The sequence below is a fragment of the Canis lupus genome, chromosome 3, assembly GCF_003254725.2.
Source record: "Canis lupus dingo isolate Sandy chromosome 3, ASM325472v2, whole genome shotgun sequence".
NCBI lineage: Eukaryota > Metazoa > Chordata > Mammalia > Carnivora > Canidae > Canis > Canis lupus.
Genome location: NC_064245.1, coordinates 4,664,378 through 4,682,470, shown reverse-complemented (window position 1 = coordinate 4,682,470; position 18,093 = coordinate 4,664,378). Strand labels below are relative to the sequence as shown.

The 18,093-nt window shown below is 34.9% G+C and overlaps 1 long non-coding RNA gene across 1 annotated transcript in view; it reads left to right on the top strand.

Moving 5' to 3' along the window:
• The window catches only part of LOC125754819 (uncharacterized), a 48,699-nt gene extending 34,369 nt beyond the window's left edge, over positions 1–14,330 (top strand). Inside the window, exon 4 of the long non-coding RNA XR_007409667.1 lies at positions 13,816–14,330. This is a non-coding gene — a long non-coding RNA (uncharacterized LOC125754819). The remainder of the gene's footprint in view (positions 1–13,815) is intronic.
• The last annotated feature ends 3,763 nt before the right edge of the window (positions 14,331–18,093 follow it).

Sequence of the window (18,093 nt, the reverse complement as noted above, 5' to 3'; positions counted from 1 at the left end):
TTTCAGATAATCTTTGTTTAGAGAAAATTACAAATTCCTCCTTATTGTTACATTTTTTAAAAAATACATTAGGCTATGTCTTGTTATATGTTTTATTGTATTAAATTTGCCTACAACCAGGGCACCCTTTTAGTATACAATCCCTTGTCCTTAAGAAATCTTTTATGTTACTTATTATCGTATATCTTTCATCTATTGCTTGATTTCTTCTGGAATCCCTAAGAGTAAATGTTAAATATTTATTATATCCTTCAGATTTATTATTTGGTATTCTTATTTTTTTAATCTCTTTATATTTCTGCTCTATGCTTTAAGCTGTTACTTCTACTTGTCTTCTAGATGACTGATTCAAATCCCAGCAGTGACTAACCTCATCTTCAATTCATTTATTAATTTTCATTTTGGTTTGAAGATGAGGTTTTTTTTTCCAGGAAGTCTTTTTTTGCAGTGTACGTAGATCTTCACACGTATCCTTAATTTTTGTTATACAAGTCCTTTTCATTGGGTACCACCTTTGCCTGTCTTCTCTGTGATTTCTAGGCAGACCTTTTAAGCTCACTGTGGGTCAGGTCTGGCTCTATAGTATCCTAAGTCATAGCAGTCCCAAAAGAGGTGAAAGTAAAAAACATGAAGATGAAGCAGCAGGCAGGTTACCATTCCCCAAGGTATTGGAATGAAATCTCCTTGATAGCCAGTCTCCTCAACATTCCTTGCGTCAGGAAGGTGGCAACAGGCCTCACCACTCAGCAACTCTTCAGATTCTTCCCAAACAGCAAGACCAGGCCAGCTCCTCTGGGTCTGTTATCTAATTTTGTATCTTCTGGATTCTGAGGCTAACCTCTTCTCACGATTTTTTAGATACCAATTCTCAACTTGAAGCTTTCTGACTCGACTTCCCAGTTTATTGCCTGACCCATGGAGAGAAAGTCATTTACTGTTTCTCCCTACTAAGTCTCCTTTGTCGGACTCATATTCAGTTGTCCGCAATCCCAGAAACCTCTTGCTTCAGGAGACACAGGTTGATTGAAGCTAGGCGGTAAAAAGAGGTGAGATATATCCAGGTAGTCATATTCCCAGTATTCTTTTCTATGGTCCTAATGGTAAATATGCTTATTCTGTGATCATTTAATTATATTATATTAGAACTGGATCACTAAAAAAAAAAATGGGATGATAAATGTTTTTTCTTCTTGTCTTTACTACATAGTAAAATTCTTTCAAAACAGGTTCATCTGCTTCTCTCTCTTATTTCCCCAAAATTCTTCATTACTCCTTTTCTAGTATACCTATGGCATCTGGTGAACACTTCAGTTTCCCTGGCACTTATTATATGTTATTACAATTAATTACGTACATATTTGTTTTTCAAGAGCTAAAAGTCATTTATGCCTGGACCCAAAACACGTGTAGCATTTATAGTAGGGCTATAAGTTATTGTAGCACTTATAGTAGGTTCGCAAGAAATTGTTATTTGCATTTACTATCAAAGACTAATTCCTTAAAATCTAGTTTGAGAAATTTTTTTTTTAAGATTTTATTTATTTATTCATGAGAGACACAGGAAAAGAGACAGAGATACAAACAGAGGAAGAAGCAGGGAACCTGATGTAGGACTCGATCCCAGGACCCCGAGATCACAACCTGAGCTAAAGATAGACGCTCAACCACTGAGCCACCCTGGTGCTCCTGAAAATTGTTTTCTTTCCAAAGTTTAAACTTCAGCTTTCAAAAATTTATCTGCAGCACTAGCAAATCACATTTGAGGGGGAAAGCAGCATTTCCCAAAGAAAAGTAACCTATATATATTATTGCAATTAATTAATGATAATAATAATATATTGTAGAGAATGTTAAGTTTTCTTCACTTTAAAGCAGTGGTTGGGTTGAAACTGTAAAAGATGGCTTATGAAATAGGTAGATGATACACTAAATCACCACCTTGAGTGTATGGTTGAAACTTTTTCCAGGAACAGTGATCTTATATCCTCAACTTTATCACCAATAGTAGGTGTGTATATAAAACATTTGAGTAATGCCAAAGCCTGAACTACAGCCGTAGAAATGGGTTTTCTTTGTGATGGGCTTTGGAGCCATGCAGTTTGGGGTTCACATCTGACTTTGACATTACTGGCAATGTGAGAAAGTTACTTAACTCTCTGAATTTGTTTCCTTATGTATAAAACAAGAGTAATACTACTCGTTTTTATAAGGACTGAATGTGATAGTTAAAGTATCTGACACATTATTAATATTTTACTGTTGTTTTTACTCCAACTAGCAATATTACAGTATTAATTAACCAATCTACTTTATTGGATAGAAGCCAATATGTTCCGCCAGTACTACATTGGGAATAATTGCTAGACAGTGAAAAAAGCATGGCGAATTACTGAACCAGAGCACTTAAAATAAAACAATAGTAATATGGTATGCTGAATTTGGATGACAAGAATAAATAGATATTGCTTAGTATCAAAGCAAACTTCAATAGAAAATGAACTTGGGTATATTTTTTATAGGTAATTAGGTGATCTAGAATCATAGATTTATCTTTAACTTTCACAAACCTTACATAGATTAAAAAATATCTGTTGTTTCTCTGATCATGTGTAAATGTGAAAATCTCAGATATTAGATATTAGCAACAAAATACTCCAGATAGAATATTATCCAGTCTGGTGAATATTTTCTTCCTAAACACATACACGTTATCTCTCCCTGCCTCCCTTTCTCTCTCTCTGTCTAAAGTTGCTTCCTCTCAAAGGTAAGCTGGTCTACATTCTCATAAGCTGAATCACTTTTCAAAACACAAATAATTGAAAATGTGAAGAGAATTTTGTTAAAGATTTTATTTCTTTATTCACGAGAGACATACAGAGAGAGGCAGAGACAATAGAGGGAGAAGCAGGCTTCATGCAGGGAGCTTGATGTAGAAGTCAATCCTGGGACCCTAGGATCACAAGCTGAGCCAAAGGCAGCCGCTCAACCACTGAGCCACCCAGGTGCCCCTAAAGAGAATACTATATAAGCAGTGAAATATGGTATATGGACTATAAAACACATCTGCCATATGCTCTCCTCAGCCTTTTGCCAGGATTATTTGATTCCGGTATTGCTTAGAGAAGTGGTCTCCAAACATTTTTATGTGGTATTTTTGCAAGATAAGGATATTTTTATAAGTGGATTATAAATATTAATGCTATATTATGTATTTTCAAAGTATTATGAATGTGTTTTTTAAAGGATAAAATAAATATAAATAAGACTAACATTTCCCTGCACTTCCTATCTCCTGCCGTCCAGCTCAGAAAGCTAAAAAGGGAAAGGAGGCAAAAAGGACTAAATGACCCTCTGACTTCCTCCTTTCTGGTCCAATAGTTCTGGTTCTGTCGTTATGCCTTTTAGAGCAGTTTCTACACGTGTTTTCATATTTCTTCGCCCAGTGATCAAATCCAGTAGCACCAAGCATCATAGCAAAATACAGTTTCATAGTCTATCTAGATTTTATAAATTGGTTGCAACAGTATAAGCCAGTACTGTCCTATGCTAGCAAGCCTGGTAAGTTAATACTTGATAAACTTGATAAATTAAAAACTCACCAATATCATAAAAAATACTCTAGCTTATCTTGAAATATTTTAATATCATCTATAATAAAGAAATTATATGTAAACTGAAACCTATTAATTCCTAAACATAAGAATGTATTAGTTTTGTGAACCCATTTAACACCATTTCTACACTACTTAAGATAAAGTGAATAACATTTTTTTTTAAAGTTAGAAGATACTGAATTACATGGCATAAATTATAGCATAGAATTATTTACAGTATCTAAACCACTGTATTCTTGATGGGATGAGCACTGGGTATTATGCTATATGTTGGCAAATTGAACTCCAATAAAATAATAAAATAAAAATAAATAAGCCACCGTATTGGCTTTAAAGTCAAGAGATTTATAATATGAATCAGGGTTCTGTGACTTTTTCTTTTCTTTTTTTTTTTTTTTTTTTTTTTTTTTTGCTAGCTAGCTAAGGGCTCACAAGATAAGATGTTCAATGATTTGCAAGTGTAAAGGTTTATCTTCACAAGCAGAAAGGCTTCAGCTTAAATCCCTCATTGTCTTTAAACGGCATTTAAGAAATTTTAAGAAATAAGCAGAATGTTTGGATTGAAGCTAAATAAGATTTTGTGGATTTGTTCTGCCCTATATTTGTTAATTTAATATATATCATAAAAGACAGGGGTGAAATTTCTCTAACTTGGAATATTCCCTATTATTTCTCCAAAATGTCTTATAACAGTCAATGAACACTTCCAGCAAGTAGATTAAAATAGTTCCAAATAATTTTTGGAATCACTTCTTAAGTGATCCCAACTCATTAAGATCAGAAATGATTGTTAATCAGACAGGAGAGGGCTTCCAGAGTAAATCTTTTCAGTGATTTGACACAAAAATTGCTGACCAATGAGAATCAAAATTGTTACTTACATATATAATTTCTGAAACATGGAAACCAAAAGAGGAAAGCAGCTCTGTACTACTATAGAAAATCTGCCCTCTCAATCAGGGGGCTTGAAGAAAGAGCTACAAACCGCAAGTGGGTGCTCCAGGAAAATCATTTCTCTAACAGATTTGACACATCTTGCAATGGATTCACACTGCCTTGGCAAGCAAATGGATTAGCTTTGATGGTGTTGCCAATAAAGCCACAGTCTTTTGTTGCTGCGCAAACACATTTCTCTCTTTCTTTATATGGCCTCCAGCAAACTACACATGTTACTTTTGTTTGGGTAATTTACGGTCGTGGAAAAGGAAGTATGAAACTACTTTTCAGAGTAAACCATTGAAACTCCTTGGCTGGCAGCATCAGAATCACTAGCTTCAGAAATATCACCACAAAGCTTTCTCTGATCAAATGGAAATACTCAGAGTGTTGGGGGGAAGAAACCTTCTTAAATCCAACCAGCGAAATTCCTGCAAATCTTCGTTCATAAAGCTTGTTTTTTACAAGCCATCTGTTTTCCAAATAGACCATATTCTTGGCCTTGAACATCCCTCTTCATGTTCTTTTCAACAATGTTCCCCATTATTTATCTATAAGATTAATAGAGATCCCTAAAATGAGAACACTGACTCATTTCATAGTCTCTAAATTGCTATTATCTTTTAAAGAAGTTTTTTAAAAACTTAAATTTTAAAAAATTGTACCTTATTTCTTAATATTTAATCCAACCATTGCTTTAGTCAATACTATAGTTTACTTGTTTGATAGCTTGTTTCAATGTTTACATTTCCTTCATATTTTAGAATTTTTTTTACCTAATGAGAATCTCCTACTTACATGATCTGGAAATGAGATTCTAAATTAGCAATTTACAGGGTATAGAAAATATTTTTCCATTGTTTTTATCAAAACAGTAGTTGTGATGCTCTTTTATCTATAAAGTAAATTCAATTAAAATTTTAATTTAACGTAGTGATTTTTAAGTTTTTCTTAAAAATATTATAATATTTGATCAACCCAAAGGACATTAAAAAGAAATTCCAACTCTGTGGCTCTAGGGTTGATTGGAATTAAAAACAGACTTTAAAATTATTTTCTTTTGGGATGTTTAGCATATCCATTGATTGAGAAATCTAAATCAAAACCACAGTGAAATCACTTCACACTCATATAGATGGCTATTACTAAAAAAAAAAAAAAAAAAAAAGCAGTCTGTGAAAAACATTATGGCAGTTTTTCAGAAAATTAAACATAGAATTACTATATATCCAGCAGTTCCACTTCGAAGTATACATGTATGCTAAAGTAATGAAAGCAAGGACTCAGATTTTTGCCCCAATGTTCATAGTAGCATAATTCACAATAGTCAAAAGGCTTCTACAACTCAATGTTGCTGGATGAGTGGGTTTAAAAATGTAGTATATACATACAATGGAATTGTATTCAGCCTTATAAAGCAATAAAATTGTGTCATATGACACCATATGGATGAACCTTGATGATATTATCTATAAGTGAGATAAACAAAAGGACACAAAAGGACAAATTGTATGATTCCACTCATGAGGTACTGAGAGTAGTCAAAATCATAGAATCATTAAGTAGAACAGTATTTACCAGGGACTAGGGGTTTGGGGTATGAGGATTTATTCAATGGATAAAGTGTTCACTTTGAAAAGATGAAAAGTTCTGGAAATGGATGGTGATAATAGTTGTAAAACAGCATGAAACTATTAATGCCAGTGAATTATACACATAAGAATATTTAAAGTGGCTAAGTTGTGTATATTTTATGACAAATTTTTTTTAAAAAATAGAGATGTTTTTAATGTAGGTTAACTTAAATAAAGTTAAGTATTCACATTATTTTGAAACTATGTTCTCCATTTAACCCAGAAAGTTAATTAACTTCATGATCTAGGATGTTAAAATCCAATACTCTATTCTGGGCTTAGAGTATCAGTGGATACTTGGAACCCAGTAAATCTAAATTCTACCTGAGGCTTGTGCCAAGGAGACAATCTTTAAAAGTCCTTAATGAATTAGATATTCTAAAGACAGATTCAGGAAACCTGATGCCAAAACCTCTTTTAAGATCTAGTGGAGGAACGCTTGGGTGACTCAGGGCATGATCCCAGGGTCCCGGGATCAAGTCCAGCATCAGGCTTCCTGAGGAGCCTGCTTCTCCCTCTGCTTATGTCTCTGCCTCTGTCTCTCTATCTCTTTCATGAATAAATAAATAAAATCTAAAAAAACGAAGATCTAAAGGAGTTGTCTACATGAAGGACAGATAAATAATGCTCGTGTTCATGTCTAGAGAAAAGACAGGAGTATTATTGTTGATACCCTGAGAGTCACTTGTAGGGTTCAGATGAGAACAAAGCTTCTGTTTGCCAGTGAAATAAATATCCCCCAAACGGCACTATTTTATAAATTTCTCTTGAATGTACATAGAACCTACATTTTCCAAAATACATTTGTGTGACTTGTATGGACCACATAACTCAGACACAAAAGCCCTATGTCTAGTTTATTTACTTTCCTTAACCACTTTTGATTCTTCTTTATTTTCCTTTTATGCTCATTGTTTGTTTTGTTTTGCTTTGTTTTGTTTTGATTTGATTTGTCTTGCTTTAGTTGGGGAAGAAGTTGAAGAAGTTGGGTTGGGAAACCATAATGCTAAGTAGGTCTTAAAAAGATTTCATAATAAATTGTGCCACTTCAAGCCATGTTTAGAACACGTTGAAATGTTCAGAAGGTTTTGATTATTTATAATGAATTGATAGTCAAGCCACAAAATAAACAGTATCTAAGTTATTTTAAAATGACCAAATGTCCTGTGGTGTTTTTTGTTGTGTTGGTGGTGGTTGTAAGTTGCTGTTATTATAGGAAATAAAATTATTTTTACTACCATTAAATATCCTGTACATTCACTGTGTAAGAAAATAAAAGGAACATGTTATTTTTCCTCACTTCATGTCCTTAGAATGTAAGCAACTATAAAACTGAACATTTGTATTGTGTACATTCTTTGAAGAGAAAAGTACAATAAAAAGTAGTTTACTAACAATGAGGGGAAGGAACATACCTTGTGAACACTGTTTCACTGCTTTTTGAGCCAGTGTAGACTGGCCCCGAGGAGCACATGTGTGTTTGTGCAAGCATACATGTGCACCTGCACGCACACACATACACCCTTGGTTACCCTGACTTTGAGCACCATACATTTACATTAAGAAAATCATTTTTTGACTCTGAGAGTGTTAAAAAGTATTAGTGAATCTAGAAAGTCACTTTTTCAGTATTTTGTTTTCACAGATGCATGGATGTTCACAGTAATGCTAGTAGCAAAAATCCAGTTTTATAGATTCAGATAACCAAATTACTGGATCATTTTATATTTATCTGAGTAATGTATTTTCAACATTTCTTCTCTTTTGCTCTGTAATAACTATATGAATTTAGGATTTCCAATAACTAGGAACAAGAATGCTATAATTTTCCTGTTAACTGGCTATTTCCAAAGGCTGTGTATTGTCCATTTCAGCCTGTAGGCACAACTCATCAGAGCCATTCCAGGCAGACATCTCATTATTCCACTTGTGACCCAGGAAATGACCCTGTTTCTCCAGCCTGCAAAAGGCATTCTGGGTGTCTCTGGACAGGACACCCTCTTCAGAGAACTATATTCACAGCTTGTTTGGGGAGAATCCCTCTCAAGGATAAAACTACTTCAAATGTTTACCTGGTTAGTAACTTCAGGCCAGTTCCTCTAGCAACTACTTCAACTAGCTTCTATTCTGAGTATAGATTATTCTAGGCTTTTGTTGGGGGAGAGGGATGAATTGACTTGAAGGTCACCTGTGTATGGTCCCCAGTTCAGCTGTTTTTCACCTGCCAACATGGAATTTACTCATTGTATTTTCTGCTGCTATCCCACTGGATATCCTATTGGAAACCCAGACGTTTTAAAGATTATCGTTTTACTAGGTTTTCTATCATTTTAGCAGGATTTAGGGAAAGAAGAGAGAAGGTATTAAACCTTTTTTTAAAGAAAAAGATTTTATTTATTTATTCATGAGAGACACACAGAGAGAGAGAGAGGCAGAGACACAGGCAGAGGGAGAAGCAGGCTCCCTGCAGGGAGCCTGATGTGGGACTCGATCCTGGGTCTCCAGGATCACGCCCTGGGCCGAAGGCAGCGCTAAACTGCGGAGCTGCCCAGGGATCCCCGGTATTAAACCATTTTAAATAAGAACCTGTATTAGTCAAAGTCTAGACAAGAAAGAGATGGTACAGTCAGACTGGCTTACTGAAGAAGGTTATTGACAAACCAGTGAGTATGGGTTGAGTATGGGCTCTAAGAGGTGATTAAACATGTCAGGGCTGGCAGGAGTAGCAGCTGACACTTCCCAGGCATAAAGGGACCAGGGAGAGAGGAGACGTACTTGAGTCCTAAAGGAGCTATGAAATTCAGCAGAACCCAGCCATCCAGCAACATTCCAATGGGGGGGGGGGGGAAGCAAGAAAATAAATGCCTTTACCTCATCCTCCTTACCCTTTCTGATGCCCAGTGGGTGACTTCCCATAGGCAAACCTGGCTGGAAGCCAGAGGACATGTGAGCCTGTGTCATCTGCAAAGGACAGCGTCTTGGGGCACAGAGAAAACAGAAAAAGGTGAATGAGCTTAGTGGTTCTTGAGGGACAAATGTAAATTACCTGATCTGTGGAGCCTCTCTGCCATTCTCTAAGTCTACTCTTAGTAATATTTTTATTAATGAGTATGTTTGTGGTATGCACGTGTATGTGTACTACGTGTGCACTAAATGTTCAGGCACGGAACAAACATGGGTAACCATGAATACTTAGCCCTGAGTGTGTGCCAGGTACTGTTTGAAGCACTTTAAATATATCAACTCATTTATTCATCATAGTAACTTCAGGAGATAGGTACTGTTATAAATTACTGCTTTCCAGATGAGGAAACAAACATACCTTAAGGAACTTCCTCTGTCAAATAGCTAAGAAATGGAAGAACTGAGTCTGGCCACATATTGGGGCCAATCAAAAAGCTAGATGGTTGGGATCCCTGGGTGGCGCAGCGGTTTAGCGCCTGCCTTTGACCCAGGGCGCGATCCTGGAGACCCGGGATCGAATCCCACGTCAGGCTCCCGGTGCATGGAGCCTGCTTCTCTCTCTGCCTGTGTCTCTGCCTCTCTCTCTCTGTGTCTATCATGAATAAATAAATAAAATCTTTAAAAAAAAAAAAAAAAGCTAGATGGTTGTGTGTATGTGTTTGTCCAGAACATTCATACCAAAACAAATGTATATATTTCCTCTCTTTTTACGTTAGAAATGCAAACATTAATTCCAAATAGTCACGCCTTACCTACCCTGCCTCATTCATTCACGTTACAGATCTGTCCTCTGAAGGAATGTGAATTTGAGACTCAAGATTTGCTGATTCTAATGGAAAAGGTGGACGGAATAAACTCTATATGTATTGTTTCTCCTTAGCCAAATCTTCAGTTAGATAAAACTTGACAAGGGTTATAGATTCTCCTTCCTCAGCAAGTACCTCAAGTGTAGCTATTTCTTGTTGCCAATTTTAAAGATATGTCTCTTAAAAGATAGCTTACTCTCCAGGTTCCTGAAGTCAGGTCTCTTACTTTTTCAGTCCATTCAAGGGCAATTCAAGACAACTTGACAACTGAGTCTTCTTGAGTACTTTTATCCACCCCAAAAAGCTCCTTCTTCCAAAGGAACCAACTGGATAGATAGCAGGCACATTTTCTGCACAGAAGTAAAAGAGAATCTATAAATCGGCCCCAAAATGTAAAAACAAAGATTGAGATTTCCTTCATCTGTTTCTAAAAAACAATAAAGCTGTTTCTCTTTTAAACATATTCAGTGGACAGATCTGAATTTAGCCAAAAGGAAAAGAATAGGAAATGTTTTAACCAAAATTGCCTCTTCTATCAATTCCTGAAGGATCTGAAAAGTATTATTTTCAATTTTATGTAAGGAGTTACAGATAGCTTTATGGTTCCATGAAATACTTAAGCCAGAGAAATAAAATACTCTTCTATTGTTCAGTCCAGGTCGGTCCCATTCCTTTCCTTAATTTTGTGTGGTATGTTTTGTTTAGCTTTTAATATGGACTCTGGGGAGCTAAGCTCTGGGTGGTGCCTGGTTTTATTCTGTATACAGTATTTTGGGCATTATTAAGGATGTTTTATTATTTTCACATGGAGTAGTAAAAAATCATTTAAATTTAAACCAAACACAGGGCAGAAGTGAAGATAACAAATAATTCAAATTTTCGTGGGAAATTCCCACTGAAAAATAGTTATGTCTGGATTGTAATTTGTCTAAGCAACCACCGTGGAACTAGGCTGTTTATACATTAAAGAAATTGAGATAATTGCTGGGGAAGGTAAGACAATGGTAGGAAAATCATAGATCTTTTTGATTAATACTATAAAATTCCCTGTCTGGTGCCTTTGCTTTGCCCGTTGTGATTATTGAAAATTCTTAGTTGTGTTCTTAAACTTATCAAAAGGAGACTTACAATCAAAATTTTAAATATTCACCTGTTCTAGTTGAAACTATGCATTCTTTCTCATTATAATCTATCGTTACAGACACAGACTGAAGGCAACTGACAGCACAACCATAAGAAAACTATCTCCCATAGGGCTTCTACAGATGCACATAGGAAATCAATTCCTATATTGACAGGATAGGAAAACAGAGAAGTCCCAACTGGGAAACTTTCCTGCTGTGGCTTTACCTCATACTACTCAAGAGCTGGGCAAATATTAAAAGGATAAATTCATTTTATAAACAATCTAAACATCAACCCAATGAAACATATTTACCTCAAAGTAACAAATCAGTTTGGATCCCTTTGGGGGGAAATTAAAAACAGAGTTAAGTAATAACAAGCTTGTACATTTGGGAGAAATGTTTTTATGGGATGAAGGTTGGAAGTTGTGATGATAGTGTTTGGGGGAGGAGGATGGAAATAAATGTAGCAAGACTTTTAAATAGTTCTTTTCTTTTTTTAATGCTGAGGGATATGGTATTTAACCTATGATTCCTTTGTTTGTGCACCCGTCTGTATAACATTTGTGCCTTGAGGGTAATTGCAAAGGCACAGATATTGATTTGCTCCCTTTAAAAGAAAGGATGATGTTCTTTCTTGCATTTAGCCAAAAAGAGAAGCGAAATTATTGTAAATGTATTCTATTCTGCTCTAACATTTTTTAATTAAGCTACTTTTCCTTTTATGGTTACAGTACTTAGATTAATCAAGAGTGTAACAGCTGCAGCAAAGAATCTATGGGTTCTTTATTCTAGCATAGAAAAAATAAGGCTCCCAAAATAGGAGACTACGTAACATACTCTTTTACGAAAAAGCCTTCGATAATTACTCCCAATAGTTAAACATTTCTTTCAACCTTTTACTCTATTAATCTGGATGTCATACTTCTACCTTTAATAATAATTTCAGTTACTCATTTGCAAGTGTATCTCCTCCGATTCAGATAATTCTTCATCCCTATTTGACTTATTACCGTCTGCTTCTTCCGCTAAAGATAGACCATGTTTAATGACAATATTATGCAAAATACCACCCGGCAGGAATTTTTTGCCTGCTTTACGAGGGCAAAGAAATAATGTTTCCCCAGATTTGCCTAGACATCAAAACCTCAATTTTAGGATATTCTCTGGAGTTATCTCAGTAACCATTCAGGTAAAAAATTTGATGCTTTTTATTATTTTTTTCAGTGGCAGAGATATTCATATTGGAAGTGAAAAGAGGCAGCTAACTTAAAAACAAACAATCTGAAGTCTATAATTGTGTTTTAAGAAAAAAATTAAAGTTATAAACAGACAGCATTTTATAGAATTACTCAAAAACCAAATTCTCCCAATTTATAAAAAGCCGTGCATTTCTGAAGCAGATTGTCTTAAGATGAATGAATCATGACATGATCCTGGGTACTTAGCTATGACATCTGTTAGGTGGTAAATTGCATCGCACGCCACATGCATAATGAAGGAGAGAACAGTTTTTAGTTCCTAGAGTGTTCCTCATGTGAAGATGTACAAATAGAAGCAGCAAAACCCAGGCCAGATGGAAGAGCTGCAATGCTGGAGACTGCCTGTGACTTGCTAGTAGTGCTAGGTGTCTCTTAAAAATGTATAACTTGATGAGGTCTCCAGGGAACTGTATCTCTAAGCTGCCCAGTATTCCATATTATGACAAACCAATGCTGTTACCATGAAGAATCCTTGCCAAAAATTAGACCACCCCTGTGAGAAATACTACTTTGTTAATATATTAGTCTTTTATTCTTCACAGTGAAACATACAGAAAACATTTTAGAGGTTAGTATAAAAATAAATATGCACCTGAATGTAAGGATAAATTAATTAACACAGAAAAGGACTTGGGAGATTAAAGACTGGCTTTGTATTTTAAAAATGAGCAAATACTATGTTTCCTAATTGGTTTAGATAACAACTGAGTGATTTGATGTTGGGTCAAGAAATAACCCACCATGTTCCACCATTTACCAAGCTAAATATAGTCCTTAAACTTACTAAAAGGAATGTGTCCCATGTCTTACATAAAATATATATGTATTTATGCATTTAAGCCCTCTATTACCTACATATATATGCACATACACATTACATTTTCATTTATCATTTAATCGCTATACTTAGAATTCAGGTCTAGAACAATCTGTTAAAAAATGCTAAGACTCTGGTCTTCAGGGAGCTGGGTGAAAAAGAGGTATATTGGAAAGTCCTCATCTTTAGAATGTACATCTCCTCCTACTTTGAGTTGCCATCAAGGGAAACTTTGCTGCCAGTCATTCATGTTCCCAAGTTTCAATTCTGCTAACTTAGTGGTCATAAGAGAGAACCAACTTAAAGACTTCCATTTATCCCTGTAATTTGAAATTTTTAAAAGGTAAGGAAATCATTCAGTGGGAATTTTGAGCATCAATTTTCTTTTCAACTATTCTGCAGTGGGCAGCATATTGAGTGCCTAAATGCTCTTTGTCTGTTCCCTTTGCTGGGCAGCATACTTGACAGTGCTTGGTTTGCCAGCCCTGGTGATAGATGCTCTGCAAATTTAAAGCACTGAGCATGAATTACACTCTTGGAAACTGTTAAATGGATGTGCTTACATGAGTTCAAGTGGAGGGAGGTGTATTACAGCCTGTTGCTAAAGTTGGCACTTACACAATACAGACACAACACAGAATTTGTTTTTCCCAAATAGGATAGAAGTACTTTGAAGACTAGGAAACTGAAAATCCTTTTGGAGGCAAAATTAATGACATGGAGACTGCTGCTTTCAGGTGTGTAATTCCTCACTCAAGTAAGGCTCGACTTCCTAGCGTGGAATTTAAGGAAAAGCCTCAGGATCTGGAGGTTAAAATTTGTTTCCCTAAAGCCAAAAAAGAGAGCAAATTTTACAATACTGAACAAAAATAGCTTTAATTTCATAAAATTACAGTTTTAAAACATTTCTTTCACCCATTAAAGTGTACATTCTAACTAAAGAGTATTCCAAATACATACAATTGTATATTTAGAAAATAATCACCAAGAGATCCACCAGCCAACCAACCACTCTAAATATTTTGATGTATTCCTTTTTTTAATATATCAGTAAGAGTTTTTCCCCAAAGCCCTAATCATAATATTCACTGGATTTTGCCTTTTTTCATTTATTATATACTCCTCATGATCTTATTATTCCTCTTAAGCGATGCTAAATGCTGCAAAATAATCTATCACATCAGTATATTCATAGGTATCTCCTTATCATTGAATATTTAAGTACAATATAAATTTTTGCTTCTATAAATACTGCTACTGGTAATATTTTATTGATTACATTTTATTTTACATATAATTATTCTTTCAGGCAAGAGAGAATAATTTATATGTGGCTCAAAAGACAATAGCCTCTAAGAGTGTGGTCATTATCACTATATTGCTTTCTAAATTTACCACCAGGCTTCCTGGGTGACTCAGTTGGTTAAGTGGCACACTTTTGATTTCGGCTGAGGTCATGATCTCAAGGCTGTGAGATCAGTTCCTGAGTCCTGCTCCACACTCAGTGGGGAGTTTGGGATTCTCTCTGTCCCTCTCACCTTGCTTCTCCTGCTTGTGTGCTTCCTCTCAAATAAATAAATACATATTTAAAAATTAAAAACAGGGATCCCTGGGTGGCGCAGCGGTTTGGCGCCTGCCTTTGGCCCAGGGCGCGATCCTGGAGACCCAGGATCGAATCCCACATCAGGCTCCCGGTGCATGGAGCCTGCTTCTCCCTCTGCCTGTGTCTCTGCCTCTCTCTCTCTCTCTCTGTGACTATCATAAATAAATAAAAATTAAAAAAAAAATAAATAAATAAATAAAAATTAAAAACATTTTAAACATTTGATTACCACAATTTATACAATGTCCATTTCACTTCACCCTCACAGCCATATGGTTTTCTAAGTACTTTTTAAGTATTTTTATAATTGATAGGTTCAGTATAGTGAATCATTTTAATTTGTGTTTCTTTGGTTTTTAGTGCAGTTGAGCATTATTATTCCAGATATGTATCTATGGTTCTAACTTCTTTTTAACATAGTTTTTTGTGCTTTACCTCATTTTCTTAAGTCTTAATGTTGGTTTGTGATAACATTTTTCATATATTTTATTTGATATCTGTTATAACCAATATTAGCCTTTAATTTTTACATTGTCTCATATGCTTTTCTAAAGTAGTGAGTTTTTTAATTTGGTTTTATTATGCAGAAATACTCATTTTTTACTAAAATTTATGTATTTTTTTACTACCTTTGTAGGTTTTTAAAGCCCTTTCCTCTTAAGAGTATAGTTAAGTGTTCATTCCTAGATTGGTTGTTTTGATTGCTGCTACTCCTGCAGTGATGTGATGGTGGTAGATGTTCAGCCATTTGATGATTTGATCTTTAATATTTAACACTGCAATTCACTTGAAGTTATCTTAGGTGATAAAGTATGAATATGTAAATTTACCTTTGTTCAAATAATTAACCAATTATCACAATTCACATTATGCAACTAAATTCTAAATGCTTACATGGGAGTTTGGCTTATATTTACTGCAAAAAAAAAATTTTAGAATCAAGAGGTTACTACATCAAAAGTAAAGTGCCCTGACTTGGGTTTTTATGGAACCAGAAGCCGTAAGGACATAGGTGTCAAAGGGCTTTCATTCAACTCATGAATAACCTTTTAAAAAAATCTGACATAGAATTAGTGAGAGGGCAGTCTTTGGCAGAGCATTTTGACAGTGTCTATCAAATTTTTAAAAGCATATATTTTGACCAGAAGTTCACCTGTTTAATTCAGATCCTACAGATACATACCTGTAACTGTATGCTAATGTAGAGACTAGGATGTTCCCTGAAACACTGATAGCAAATAGGAAATAATCTAAATAAAAATAAACTAAAAGTCAGTGGGGAACTGTTTACTCAAACTGTTGAATTTTGAAACAATGCAACACTGTGCAGCTACTAGAAGAGAATGAGATGGAGCAGGAAATGACAACATGGAAAGATCTCCAAGGAGATTTACTAAATTGAAAACACAAGCAGCCCAAGACTGAGTATATAATCCCTTTTACATACATTGTGATATATATGTGTGTGTATGTATGTGTATCAGTGTTTATATAGATATAGAACTGGAAATGGATATGGATGTAGATTATACATAGATACAGAGCTGTGGATGAAAACATGGATATGAATATAGGTGTAGCAGTGAACACAGATACAGAGATAGAGAAATAGTGGTTCTCCTTATTTTCCAGAATTCAGCATACCCCAGGTACTTGGACACTTGACTTCTTTGTGTCTCTTCTGTTCTCTAGTTATGGTCTCACCCTTAGTGATCTCATCCAGACTCTTTAAATACAGTCCATATGCCAAAAATGGCAAAATTTATGTCTCAAGCTAATCTACCCTGAACCCTGTTCAATCATTTACTCAAGAAATATGGGGTCAAGGTAATGGAAATTCCACAGTAAATAAGACAACTATCCAGGCCTTTATGGAGCTGAATTTCACATACCCATTTAATAATCATTACAAAATCAAAATTCCAAATACTAACCTTTAAAATTTTTCTCACCCCAACCTCTCCTTCCCTCGTATTTCCTAATTTCATTAAGTGGAAATATCGTTCTTCCAGTTGTTCAGGCAGATAACAATATTTTTTGTCCTTGATTCTTTTTCTCTTATCCCACATCCTACACTTTATAGGACCAATGTTATAAGTAATAAGATATGAATGTGATATTTGCTTTAATTATATTTGTTGGATTCTCTATGTTGTTTTCAATTCTAAAATATTACTGATATTAGCATGATTACTAATCACACCTGGAAAAATCTCTAATACATGGTTTTATTGGTATACAATTTTTATCTACATTAAATATTTTACTACTTAAAGTGTTATTTGTACCAACTCTAATTCAATGATTGTACATATCATGCAAACCTGGAGATGCTTTTTTAAAGAGTGGAAGTAATCCTTTGATAGTATGTGAATGTTTTGTTATTTATAGTAACAAACCCTCTTTCCTATTCTCACTTATGAAGAAAAAATTTTAAAGGGTTAGGGGTCTATCTCCTACTGAGTCTAATTCCCATAAGGACTAATATTCATTAGTGTTCCAAATCAGACCCTCTGAAAATAGTATTAACTTTTCCAGGCCACAAGCAATGCATAAAACTAAGCATGATGAAATAAAGAAAAATCTGATTAAAATGTCATCAGAACACTCAGGTGGTTTATCCATTTGTTCATAGTTCCAAAAGGACTGAATTGAAAACCCATCAAAATACTGGCTGGTCTCACCGTTTTTCTTCCTCCCTCCCTCATATACACCCATACATACGTATTTCCTTCACATTCAAAAGATAAAATCACATGAACAACTTCTAAGAAATTTCATCACTTTCATATAAATACTTATTTAACAGAAATATATCACTAATAATTAAGATCCCACCAATACCAATCAAAATATGAATCTACTAATTTGAAATATTTAAACTATAAAGAGTAGCATGGTTCCAAACAAGTAATATAAGCAACTGAAGTAGGAAGTCACAAGCAAAGAGGCTAGAAGAAGCATTTCCAAATTCACTAAAATGAAGCTTCCAAAAACCAAGTGGCCAGCTGGGGAACCCAGCAGCTGCACACCTATTAGCCATTTTCATGTAAATTATGAATCCAGCAAGCAAGTCAAAAATAGTGACAAACACTTAAGCTAGAGTTATAGTCACTAATCAGAGGCTTGCCTTCACCTGTGCTCAGTGGGAACTGTGCTTTATTCCTTTATTGGCCTTTACTTTCAAGCTAACGGAACACAGTTAACCAAAAAGAAGCACAATTAACCAAGAAAAGCCATCAAACAGTAAGTTATTCAGGAAAATGCCATGCCAATGTATTTCATTCTTGGCTCCCTCTAAAGCAGACAATTTTATGTTCTTTTTATTAAGAA